This window comes from Peromyscus maniculatus, chromosome 8 (genome assembly GCF_049852395.1).
Source record: "Peromyscus maniculatus bairdii isolate BWxNUB_F1_BW_parent chromosome 8, HU_Pman_BW_mat_3.1, whole genome shotgun sequence".
Taxonomy (NCBI): domain Eukaryota; kingdom Metazoa; phylum Chordata; class Mammalia; order Rodentia; family Cricetidae; genus Peromyscus; species Peromyscus maniculatus.
Window position 1 is genome coordinate 105,147,309 of NC_134859.1, and position 13,769 is coordinate 105,161,077.

Consider the following 13,769-nt stretch of genomic DNA (forward strand, 5'->3'; position numbering starts at 1 on the left):
TTGCCCAGGGCTGGCAGGGTCTTCCCTCCCCCTCCTATCTCCCCCTCCTCTTCCCCCTCTTCCTCCTCCCCTCCTCCCTCCCCCTCCTCTCCCTCCTCCCCCCTTCCTTTTCTCCCCCCCTCCCTCCAGCAGAACCTTCCTTCCCTCTCTGTTCTCAGGCTGCATAGACCTCAGTGCCCTGCATGTGTTGCCTGCTCTGTGGGGTCTTCTTCACCACCGACCTTCCCCAAAGGTAGGTTAGACCTTTAGCCTCTACGTCCTCCCACCCGGTACAGATCAGCTGAGGCATCAAAATGCTGGGAGCAAGAATGCAGCTTCTGTGAGGAGAGAACACTGTCCAGTCAGCATTATCACCTCAGCACCCAACACAACCCTGACACGTGTAAATGTTTGTGGCGTGCATAGATACATGGATTGGGTGGTAGATGGGTGGATGAATGGATGGGTAGGTAGATGAATGGGGGAATGAATGTGTGGGTGGCCAGTGAGTGGGCTGATGAATGGATGATTAATAGATGAGCAGATGGATGAACAGGTGGGTGGATGGATAGATGGATGGATGATGGATGGATGATGGATGGATGGATGGATGGATGGATGGGCTGGTGGGTAGGTAGATGAATGGATCTGTGAGCAGGTGGGTGGAGGGATGGATGGATATATTGATATAGGTGAATGAACGGATGTGCAGATGGGAGAATAGATAGGTATTAAGTAGGTGAGTGAATGAATGAATGTTGGGTAAATGGATGGATGGATGGAAAGGTAGATGATAGATAGGTGAGTGGATGGGGGAATGAGATGAATTGGTGGATGGATGAATGGATGGATGGATGGATGGATGGATGGATGGATGGATGGATGGATAGGAAGGTCGGTATATGGGGGAAATGGTTGGTGGATGGATAGATGATTAATAGGTGAATGGATGGATAAATTAATAGATGAGTGGATGGATAGATGGATGAACAGGTGGGTGAGTGGCAATACCCACTCAAGAGAGCTAGTTAGTTCTTGGGTCCAGCATTGTGGTGTCAACAATGGGAGATCCTTTCAGTCCAAGGAGGCCCTGGAAACACTTGGGGACCTCTTCCTCCACAACATCTGTCCTTGTTCAGGGTTTTCCACTCCAGCCTTGGAGACCATGGAAACCGATTTGACAACAGCCCAGAGGGAGCATCTCTCTTCAGGCTGTAGTTTTCAAAATTGCTCTCCCGTCATCAGAGCCTGCAAATAAAAGGAACAGTGCCCAGCAAGCTCAAAGGATCAAAGGCAGCCCAAGAAAAAGCAGAATCAAATTACCCCATGGCAGTATTCCCTCAGATGAAGCATGGCTTTGGAGACAGAGAGAGCAGAGAACCCAGAGCCCAGCCCTCCTTGCCCCGATCCCAAAGGTTAGAGTCAACTATCTGCTGGCTACAGAAATCAGCTCACAGACAGCCTTAGCTGCCCTCTGCTGTGCTGTTTAATTCTAGAACTTGGATGCTAACCTTCAAATGTCTAAGCTCTTGCATGAAATCTGTCTCGTTACTCTGGAGAAACCAGTTGCTATGTGGGCTCCTGAGTCCATGTGAGCTGTGCAGCCTCCGGCTCTCGGGACTGACGCAATGTGGCTTTTGTTTTTGTTTGTGTTTTCTCTCTCTCTGCAGCCCAGGCCAGCCTAGAGTGCACAGTCTTCCTGCTTCTGCCTCCTGAGTGCTAGAATTGCAGGTTTCCTCCAGCTCTAGGCTGGAGCATTTTCCTGGTGACCATCAGGCCCCTGGAAGTGGGAGGACACGCTGCATTTCTGGTCACAGAGGATGTGCTGCCCAGATGTCCTTAGGTGTCATGAATTGGAAGGCCCTCCATGGCCTCCATGGAAGGGGCTGGCATCACTGTCCTCTTCCTTTGCTTCCCTCACACATCTGAGTCTTACAGCCGACCCAGCCCAGGACCACACTGAGGTCATAATGCCCAGACATGTCTGTCTAGAAAGAGGAGTGGGGGACTGTCAGAGGGAGATGTCAGCTTTCAGAGCCCTGATATGAGTCAAGGGGTGTATGGGGCCAAACTGTGTCACCCTCCAATTTAAGGGATGGAGGAAAACCTGGCTGGCACCTTGACTAACCACCAACACCCCTGAGAAATGTCCCTCGCAGGCTCATGGTTTGACCCCAGCCCTTGGAAGGTTTAGGCAAGTTGATCAGAACTTCAAGATCAGGTTATGGAGATGACTTAGTGGGTAAGAGCGCTCTCGTACAAGCATGGGGACCTGAGTGTGAACCCCCAGCACCCAGGGAAAACCCAGGCATGGCCGTAACTCTAGCCCTGTGAGGAGTGGAGACCAGAGGATCGACCACTGGGGCTTGTTGGCCACCAGCCTAGCTCCAGATTCAGTGAGAAACCTTGTCTCAAGGGATGAGGCAGGGCTGGAGAGCTGACCTGCCAGTTCAGAGAGCACCAGCTGCTCGTCCAGAGGACCCGAGTTTGGTTCCCAGCAGCCACACCAGGTGGCTCACAACTGCCTGTAACTCCACTCCAGGGGACCTGAGGTCCTCTTTTCCAGCACCCTTAATCACAGGTCCACACATTCTCACACACATCTACACATATAATTAAAAATAAAATAAATCATTTAAAACAAGAATAAAGCAGTGAGTGACAGAGCAGGATACCCAACAACATCCTCCTCTGGTCTCTGCACATCCAAAGGCCCCACACTTACACACACATGTGTGAATACATATCATACAACACACACACACACACACATACATATAATACATACATACATTCTATCAGTTCTATGCCTCTAGAGAACCCAGACTAACACACTCAATACATCTCCAGCTGGTAGAGTTGTAGGGGAAGGAGCTTGGAGAACTTTAGGATATTGTGGGACCTGTCTGGAGAAGGTAAGTCACTGGGGGTGGTCGGGTGGCTAGGAGTGGCTGGGGGTGGCTGGCCCCTTCCTGTCCCTGGCTCGCTGTTTCCTGCCGGCCATGAGGTCTCCTCCTCCATAGGCTCTTGCTACCATGGTGTTCAGTGCCAGTGCATGAACCAGACAACCAAGCCCTCTACTGCCAGGAGCAAAACAAGTGCCTGTAGCAAAGTGACTAACACGTGGCTCATGGAAGTATGGCAGCCGTGTTCTGCCACCAGCTGAGAGCCCAGAAAGCTAGCTACGTAGTTGAGCCAGAGCCCAAAGGCCTGACAGCTAGTGTTTGTCAGCCCAACACAAACTCGTCACCTGGGAAGAGGGGGACTTCAACTGAGGGATTTTGCTCATGTCGATGGGCATTGATTAATGTGTGATGTGGGAAGGCCCAGCCCACTGTGGGGGGTGCCACCCCAGGCAGGTGGTCCTGGGTTGTACAAGAAAGCAGGCTGAGCAAACCACGGGGAGCAAGCCAGTGAGCAGCGTTCCCCATGGCCTCTGCTTCAGCTCCTGCCTCCAGGTTCCTGCCCTGATTTTCCCTTGATGATGGACTGTCACTTGCAAGTGTAAGAATAAAAACACTCTCCTCCCCAAGCTGCTTCTGGTCGGTGTTTGATTGCAACAGAAACCAGACTGGAAAATCTCCCCACCCCTCTCTGTGATGGCCTGGTGTCTTTATTCCAGTTCCCTCTTCCAGTTTCCCTGGGCCTTGGTCAAACTGACAACTAGAATAAATTCCAGCCAGTGGCCTTGCCTGAGACCAAGAGCCGCCAGCTGTGGACTCCACTCTCTTGATGGCTGCGGAGGTGAAAGGTGAGAGAGGAGCCCTGTGGGCAGAGGCCAGGATCCGCACCTGTTTGCTCTTGGATATGACAGGGGGCCGTGTGGGCAGAGAAGAACCAGTGAGGGCTGTTTGCTCTGGGGACGGTTAATCCTTGTTCAAATTTATATCCTGAATCTTTTATGCAACTGTGTCAGTGAAGAGGCAACTCACCGTGTTCCGCTGGGATGCAGGCATGCGGTGTCTCTTTGGCTGCAGGAGTCCTGAGGTGCTGGAGCACACCAAACCCACTCCCCAGCCAACATGCCCTTGCTACCAACTACCCCAGCCGGCCGGCCGGTCATGTTACCAGTTCTTATGTAACCAGATCAGCTTTGGGATCTTTGGTGTGATTCAAGATGGAGGGGACAGAGGCATCCGATTACATCCATACGTGGCTATATTAGGGCTTCAGGGATACAACACATGAGATCAGGACCCCAGACATCTCTGCAAGCATCAAAGAGAAAAGCATATTTAGTGTGAGGTGCGCACTCTCGCTACCCTGGGACATCAGAGTGTGGCCTTTGATTCTTGAGGAAGTTCTGGGTTTTGAAGGGAGCAGACGCTCCCTTCAAAGGCCCACCCCAGGATGCAAAAACCTCTTTCAAACTAAAAATGGAAAGCCAGGCTGGGAACACTAGCCTCTCTCATCTGTCTCAGGCTCACACTACCAGGAGCCCTGGGAGCCCCCAGCTTCCAGGAAGGTTGGTCCAGGGAGCCAGCCTGGAGAAAGTTCAACAGCATCAAGTTCCATACCTGGCTGTGCTGCCTAGGCCTCTGCTCGCCCACTGCACAGGGCACCCAGGCTCTGTGTGGGACCCTTGTTCTCTTTGGTTCGTGAGTATTTATTTTTAAAGGGAGTTCTTGGGTTAGCCAAGACTTGAGTCATCTCAAGTCAATATAAAGATGCCCACTGTGCTGACAGCCAGGCATGGCAGAGCAGGCTGCCCTGGGTACCCTCTGGGCAACTACACTCATCTCTTGCTACAAAGGGAGCCACCATAGGACCTCACAATGTGACTAGTTGAACAAACATCTCTCTGATGGAAGGAAATCCCTACTTTGTAGTGTTGGTCCAGCCCGATGACATAAATATTTCCACTGTGGCTGGTTTCGAGCTAATGGTGTGAGGTCTCAAATCTGTGCAGGATGACTTGTGGCCATTTTTGTGCCTCTTGTGCTGAGTTGTACACTGAGGAAGCAGACAGCCTGGGTGGAAATGCAGGGTCTTTCAAAAAAAATGTAGCAGGACTCTTAGAAGGTCTTATTAGTAAAATCAAACCTGAGGCCAGTTATTGGGGTGAATGCTGGAAGATCAGAGAAGCAGAACAAGCCACAGCTAACCTCACCTGGCCAACTTCTCAGCTGATCCTGTTTCCTCAGACTGGAAGCTTCTGAGTCCTCATCCAGAATGAATCTCAGCTGAACTGATGCTCAAAAGCCTGAAATCTTACCCAGGCTCTAGTTCCTGTGTGGTCATATTCTGGCACAAATGTGTTCCATGTGTGTGTTATGGTCCAGTGAAAACCTCAACTGTTATTCCTCTGGTATCTCCCACTTTTGGTTTGATACAGGGTCTCTCTTTGGCCTGGAACTTCAACAAATAAGCCAGCCAGCCAGCAAATAAGCCCCTGGGATCTGTCTTTCTCCGTCTCCCATCTTGCTGAAGATGAGATTGCCTATCCATACCACAACACCTCGCTTTTGCATGCGTTCTAAAGATCTAACTCAGGTCCTCAAACTTGCAAGGCAGGTGCTTTACCAGCTGCGGCATCTCTTAGGCCTTGAAGCTACTGGTTCAACAGATGGAAGAAGTGGCTTCCATTGAGAACTGTGCTTTATCCAGAGGCACCAATGCTGTGGGGTGTGCAGCTTACCCTCCGGCACACAGCAGGACCCCCCAGAGACTATTGTAGAATATTATTTTAAGGTGTGTTACTTTTGTTTATGCTGCATTTGTTTAACTCTGTGAAGCTGTGTTACTGTGCCTGTCTAAAACACCTGATGGTCTAATAAAGAACCAACTGGCCAATAGCAAGGCAGGAGAAAGGATAGGCGGGGCTGGCAGGCAGAGAGAATAGAGAGAGAGAAATAAGGGAGGAAAAAAAAATCTAGGAGCCAGAGAAGGAGGAAGACATCAGGGGCCAGCCGCCCAGCTACATAGCAAGCCACAGAGTAAGAGTAAGATTTACAGAAGTAAGAGAACGGGAAAGCCCAGAGGCAAAAGGTAGATGGGATAAGTTAAGGAAAGCTGGTTAGAAAATAAGCCAAGCTGAGGCTGGGCACTCATAAGTAAAAATAAGCCTCCGTGTGTGAATTTATTTGGGAGCTGGGTGGCGGACCTCCCACAAAAGAGTAAAATACCAATAACAACAGAGAACCCAGTGCAGGAGGCACCACCCACAGGAACAATCTAGTGCCTAGACAGCCAGCAGGTAAAACTTCATTCACCAGCCAGACTATGAGGAAGTGTAGACAAATTTTTCTTTGGGCTGCCAGTTTCCAAAAAAACAACATGGAGACTTCTTATTAATTATGAAAGCTCAGCCTTAGCTTAGGCTTGTTTCTGACTAGCTTTTGTAACTTAAATTAACCATTTCTATTCATCTGTGCACTGCTACATGGCTCGTGGCTGTTACCTCTCCTCCTGCGTGTCCCGCTCCCTCTCCATCTCCTCTCACGTCTCTCCCTCACCTAGATTTATGTCCTCTCCTTCTGCCCAGAAGTCCCCCCTAACATCTTCCTGCCTAGCTATTGGCCATTCAGCTCTTTATCAGACCAATCAGAAGGCTCCTTAGCAAAGACTCATCTTCACAATGTACAAAAAGATTATTCCACAACAGGGAAGTGACCATAGCCCTGGGCTATAGTGGTAGCTGGAGACTTGTCTCCAGCAAGAAAAGCCAGGAGGGAAGTAGAGGGTCTTTGCCCAGGTAGAACTGGCTGTGAGGACAGGACCCACAGGGATGGAAAGTATTTAGACCCAAATTTCAGGTCAAAGCAGCTGGAGAAGGGATAGCAGTGCTAAACCCCTGTGGAGTTAGGGTTAGCACTTAGTCAGGGTTTCTTGCTGTGAAGAGACACCATGACCACAGCAACTCTTAAAAAGGAAAGCATTCACCTGGGGCTCACTTACAGTTCAGAGTTCAGTCCATTATCGTCCTGGTGGGAAGCAAGGCAGCGTGCAGGCAGACATAATGCGAGAGGAGGAGTTGAGAGCTCTAATATCTTGACTCACAGGCAACAGGAAGTGGTCTGAGACACTGGGTGTGGCTTGAGCATATATGAGACCTCAAAGCCTGCCTTCACAGTGACATACTTCCTCCAACAAGGTCATACTTCTAGTAATGCCACTCCCTTTGGGGTAATTTTCTTTCAAACCACCACATTCCACTCCCTGGCCCCCAAAGGCTTGTAGCCATATCATAATGCAAAAAAAGCATTTAATCCAACTTCAAAAGTTGCATAGTCTATCACAGTCCCAACAATGTTTACAGGTCCAAAGTTCAAAGACTCTTCTAAGATTCATACTATCTCTTAATTGTAATCCCCTACAAAATAAAAATTAAAAAAACATACTTCCAGCATATAATGGCACAGGATATACATTACTGTTCCAAAACGTAGGGAAGGGAGCATAGTAAGAAAATACTGGACCAAAGCAAGACCAAAAACCAGTTGGGCAAACTCTAAACTCTACATGTCCATGTCTGATGCCAAAATGCTCTTCAGATCTCTTAACTCCTTTTAGCTTTGTTGACACCAACACACTTCTTTCTCCTGGGCTGGTTCTACTCTCTGTTAGCAGCTCTCCTCAGCAGGTGTCCCATGGCTCTGGCATCTCCAACATCTTGGGGTTTCCAAGGCAATCCAGGCTTCAACTTCACAGCTTCATGAAATGGCCTCTCTAGGCCTCCATTCAGGGACACCTCTGACACATACCTGGCCTCAGCAGCTTTCCTTAGTTGCAGAGGCAAATTCCATAGCCCCTTTCTTCTATCCTTAATTCCAGAATCACATGGCCTAAGGGGCCAAGTTCTGCTGCTTGCTGGGGCTGGAACATGGCCCCCTTATTCAATTACATCTTCACCAACTTTATGCTTTCAACAGTTTCCTTCACAGCCTAAACTTGGCTATCCTGAAACTGGATCTGTAGACCAGGCTGGCCTTAAACTTAGAGATCCTCCTGCCTCTGCCTTTCCAGTGCTGGAATTAAAGGCGTCACCACCACACCTAGCTCCATGCTTTTCTTAATTCCTTTTCACAAGTTGGAAACTTAGCTGAGTGGGATCTTACCCTGAGGTCACCACTCCCTTTATTCCATTTCTTTTTTTTTTTTTTGGTTTTTCGAGACAGGGTTTCTCTGTGTAGCTTTGCGCCTTTCCTGGAGCTCACTTGGTAGCCCAGGCTGGCCTCGAACTCACATAGATCCGCCTGCCTCTGCCTCCCGAGTGCTGGGATTAAAGGCGTGCGCCACCACCGCCCGGCTTATTCCATTTCTTAATCTGTTTATTTCCTTGAATATAGGATTTAGCTCCATTCCTCTTCCTGGTGCTCCTTTTCTCCTCACATTGTACATTTTGCATTTGCCCATGTTCGGCTTACTCCTTTTCATTATAAATCATCATTAGAGTTTAGAGTTCCCACTAATAGTCACGTGACAGTCTGTACTCGGCTGTTTTGAGATTTCCCATCAACGGACTTAATTCAAAACTCTTCACTTTAGCCTGAAGCAGACTTTTCAGACAAGGGCAAGATGCAGTCACTTCCTTCACCAAAATATCACAAGAGTGATCTCTAGGTGACATACTAACATTCTTCCACTCTGACACCTCTTGAGCTAGGCCCCACAGTTCAGCAGATCACACTCAGCACCACTGTCTTCCATGCTCCTGCTAGGATGGCCCATTAAGCGGCACTTAAAACGTTCAACTGCTTTTCTAATCCACAGTCCTAAGGTTCATATTCTGTTAAAGAAAAACATGGTCAGGCCTATCACAGCAATATCCCAGTCCCTGGTACCAACTTCTGCCTTAGTTGGGGTTTCTATTGTTGTGAAGAGACACCATGACCATGGCAACTCTTATAAAGGAAAGCATTTAATTGTGGTGGCTCACATGTAGTTCAGAGGTTTAGTCCATTATTGTCATGGTGGGAGGCAAGGCAGCATGCAGGCAGACATGGTGCTAGAGAAGGAGCTGAGAGTTCTTACATCTTAACTCATAGGCAACAGGAAGTGGTCTGAGACACTGGGTGTGGCTTGAGCAATATGAGACCTCAAAGACCACCTCCACAGTGCCATACTTCCTTCAACAAGGACACTCACTCCAACAAAGCCACACCTCCTAATAATGCCACTCCCTTTGGGGGCTATTTTTTTTTTCCAAACCACTACATAGCATGAGCAACAGTGACGGACCCGTAGTCTTGAAGCTTACTGGCATTGTTTCCCAGCCAGTGTTCCCTGGAAGGCAACAGCTTGCAGGCTCTTGGATATCCATTAGAAAAGAGTCCTACAACCAGGCCCAGCTTGTCCCTTGGCCCAGCGCCACCTCCAGTCAGCACCTGACTCTCCCAAGTCTCGGGGGAGTGGTAGGGCTGCCTCATCCTCCTGTTCCTGATAAGGGCCTGATGAGTGTGAGTGGGCCATGTGTGTCCTGTTCAGCCACCTCTCCCGTGTTCTAAGCTGGGTCTCTCAGAGGCCTTGCCCAGAACAGTGGAGTCTTGTATAATATTAGAGGGACCAGCCTTAATATTATACATCCCAGGGGCTCAGGAGAGAGAACTACTAATGGCAAGGACTATTTTCAGGAAATAGAATCTCAGCACACCGAGCTCTATCGTCCACTTGCTTTAATTCTCTGGCATAACATCCTTTATACACAGCTTCAGTTCTGTTCTCATGTCTAGCTCCTTTCTTGCCTGATTTCTCTCTATATTTATCTACTGTCCCCTCTAGGTTCTATCTTAATTCCTTCATCTAGTTCTGTCCCTTCTAGGTTCTCATCTATCTAGTTCTTTCCCCTATCAGCTCCTTTCCCATCTCCTTCTCTCTCATCTGGCTCTTCCTCATCTTGTTCTTCCCCATCTGGCTCTTCCTCATCTTCCATCTCGTTCCTCTAGTCCTCTCTTCTAGCCCTTCAATCCAGTTCTTCCCCATCTCAGTTCGTTCCTCTCAAGTTCTTACCCATCTAGTTCTTCCATTCTCTTCTCTCTTCTCCCCTTTGTGCCCTGGAAGTCCTGGTATATTAAGGGAGGGTCTGAGCTAAATTGTGTAAAGCTATTACTTAACGTCCACCTCTCCTAGGCGGTGTCTCCTTGTGGAATTTACCGCAAGTCAGGAGACTTGCATGTGGGCTGTTATCATTGTTAGTCCTCGGAAGTTGGGTGACCACCTGGGTGGTGTCTCCTTAGTTCTTGAAAGTGGCTAAGGGAGATATCTGATTCCAGAGAAAGCCTTTCCTGAGGCTGTTCTCCAAATACCTGGCATGTGTATGTCCAGAGAGTGATCAGTCCACACTGTTAGTCCTTCTTACCGAAAAGTCAATTGGGAAAACTATGAAGGCACACATGATTTTCATAACAGAATACAGCTGATATATAACAAGCCAAGTAACACCAAAAACTCCTTGGGATTTGGCTTCCTCTGGAGGAATTCCCTGATCCCTCCAGGTAGTGACTTAGCCATAACCAGCTGAGTTCTTATGATATATTCCTGCGGCCCGCAGCAGTGGAGACTTCAGGGAGGGTGGCGCTTCATGTACAGAGCTATTTGTGAACAGCGCCTTTCCAAATGATGACACGAATTATCACAGTACCACATGGAAAATCTCCTGCTTTCTCTCCCTCTGGACCTGAGGGGCTGCATTCACAGTATGGCTGCATCTGAGGGGCTGCATTCACAGTATGGCTGCACCTGAGGGGCTGCATTCACAGTATGGCTGCACCTGAGGGGCTGCATTCACAGTATGGCTGCACCTGAGGGGATGCATTCACAGTATGGCTGCACCTGAGGGGCTGCACCTGAAGGGCTGTATCTGAAGGCCTGCACCTGAAGGGCTGCATCTGAGGGGCTGCATTCACAATATGGCTGCATCTGAAGGGCTGCATCTGAGGGGCTGCACCTGAAGGGCTGTATCTGAAGGGCTGCATTCACAGTATGGCAGCATCTGAGGGGATGCACCTGAAGGGCTGCATCTGAAGGGCTGCATCTGAAGGGCAGCATCTGAAGGGCTGCATCTGAAGGGCTGCATTCACAGTATGGCAGCATCTGGAGCGAGGGGGACTGCAGCTGGCCCTAGAGGATGCATGGGGAACTTGCAGGTTTTTCAGCTGGGCAAGGACCGGGCTGGCTAGATTCACCCCAGATGCTGGCATGGGGGTGTCTACTTCTCTGTAAGAGGTAGGGTATCCCACAGTCTGGGGGTGGGACATTAGTTCTTCACACCCAGGGTTTCTCGGGTCACAGTGGCTTCTCTAGATTGCTTCTGGTCTCACAGCGAGCTCACTATAGGACCCGTGCAGTGGCTCAGAGTGCCATCTTCTTGCCTCTGATGCAGGGAGAAAGAAAAAACACACTGCTCTCAGGTGACCCAATGGCTCCTTCCAGCCCTCTGGCAGAACATTTGTTTAACTCTGCAAAGACATGCTGCTGTGTCACCTTGCCTGCCTAAGGCACCTGATTGGTTAATAAAAAGCTGAATGGTCAATAGCAAGGGAGGAGGTGTAGGTGGGACTTCTGGGCAGGGAGAGCAAATAAGAGGAGAAATTTAGGCTGGGGGAAGAAAAGAAAGAGATGCCAGGGGCCGGCCAGACAGACAGACAGACTCGGAGGAAGCAGGAAAGTAGGACATACAGGATGATAGAAAGGCGGAAAGTCCCGAGGCAAAGTGTAGATGAAGAGAAACAGGTTAAATTAAGGTAAAGGAGTTAGTGGGACAAGCCTAAGCTAAGGCCGAGCATTCATAACTAATAAGTCTCTATGTCTTTATTTGGGAGCTAGTTGGAAACCCAAAGAAAATTCTCACTACACAGCCCTCCCATCCTTACAGACATGGCCTCCAGCTAGCCCAGTACCGTATGGAGACTGGCCTGCAGCAGAATCAGATCTTCCTGATCCCTCCGTCATCTTACTAACATGCACACCTCTAAAACAGTGTGATTAAATGGGCCTTTCTTCCACTCAGTTTGGAAGGGAGATGTTCCACAAGAAATTTATTTTGCCTCAAACTGGGCTGTTTAATCCCGGGGAAGAAGTGGGGTGGTCCCTTTACTCACAGTATCCCCTGATACATTTTCTTGGTGCCTATGGACAGCTAAGCTGGGATGTCTAACCCTGGAGAAGCAGGGCCTCTACTCACTCTCTCCCCTTATCCATTTGCTCAGTGCCTATGGACAGCTAAGCTGGGATGTCTAACCCTGGAGAAGCAGGGCCTCTACTCACTCTCTCCCCTTATCCATTTGCCTATGGACAGCCAAGCTGGCAGCGTCTGCAGGGGTAGCTGGGTAGACTAGACTCTAGAGCAGGGCAGGACGTCATCACTTCTGGCCACTGAAGAGAAAGCAAAGTGTGACAGAGGCAGGTGAGGCTCCCTCTGTGTGGAAGAGATGTCAGCTCACGCTGAAAGAACAGCCCGGCCTAGCCAAGGGCAAATACCCGCCTGGCTCACTACCAAGCTACAGATTGAGAGTTCATTGTGGCCAGGGCTGACCCCCCAACCCCACAGATGTGCCCACAATGCCAGGTGTTCAGTGGGTACCACTCCCTAAGCTACATAAAAAGGAGAAAGCAAAGTGAGTTGCTTGTATTTCTCTCCCCCTGTTCCCCAACAGTAGGCATGGTGGCCAGCCACCTCATGCTGGTGGCTGCCATGCCTCCCCCAACACAGTGAACGGTGTCCGCTAAAATCATGAGCCAAAATAAACTCTTTCCTCCTTAAATTACCTTCTTCAGGTATTGGTCATGGGAATGAAAAAAGTGACAAACACACAATGTGACTTCGAGGACACTGTGATAGACAAGCGGGTCGCCCAGTACAGGACTTAGCACTCGGCAAGGACTTGGGATGAGAGACATTGTGGAAACATTGAAGAGGATTCATTCTAGGTGTCCTCCGTGCCCATGACTTACCACCTCCACCTGCTGTCCACACCAGGGGAGCAACTTTCACCTATCCATAGAGATGAGGTCCTTGGGAGGCTGAGGCTAGGACACTGCTGTGAGTTCCAGGCTAGCCTGAGAGCATGTGGGTGTGTATAGGTATGGTGTATGTGGACACATGTATGAGGATGGGGGTGCTATTCACACTGCTGAGAAGGACAATCAGGTCCCTGCTCCGTCACTCACCACCTGATTCCCTTGAGACAGGGTCTCCCTCTGAAACTGGAGCTAGTGGCTTCTTGTCTCTGCCCTCCAATGCTGGGACCACAGGTACACACAGCAATGCCAAGCTTTTCCTAGGGATGCCACGATCTGAACTGGAGTCCTCATGTGCTGTGGGATGGTCTGTATGTCAAATTACTCTGATTGGTCAATAAATAAAACACTGATTGACCAGTGGCTAGGCAGGAAGTATAGGCGGGACTAACAGAGAGGAGAAAAGAAAGAACAGGAAGGCGGAAGGAGACACTGCCAGCCGCTGCCATGACAAGAAGCATGTGAAGATGCCGGTAAGCCACGAGCCACGTGGCAAGGTATAGATTTATGGAAATGGATTAATTTAAGATATAAGAACAGTTAGCAAGAAGCCTGCCACGGCCATACAGTTTGTAAGCAATATAAGTCTCTGTGTTTACTTGGTTGGGTCTGAGCGGCTGGGGGACTGGTGAGTGACAGAGATTTGTCCTGACTGTGGGCCAGGCAGGAAAACTCTAGCGACACCCATGTGTACAGTGAGTGCTCTTACCTACTGAACAACCCCCCACCCCACCCCAGCCCAGTAACAGTTTTTTCCAAGCATTTGTTCTGGCTCAGGAGTAGCTTCCTTCATGGAGACTTAGGGACCAGTGGCACTCACCTGCCGCTTGGGT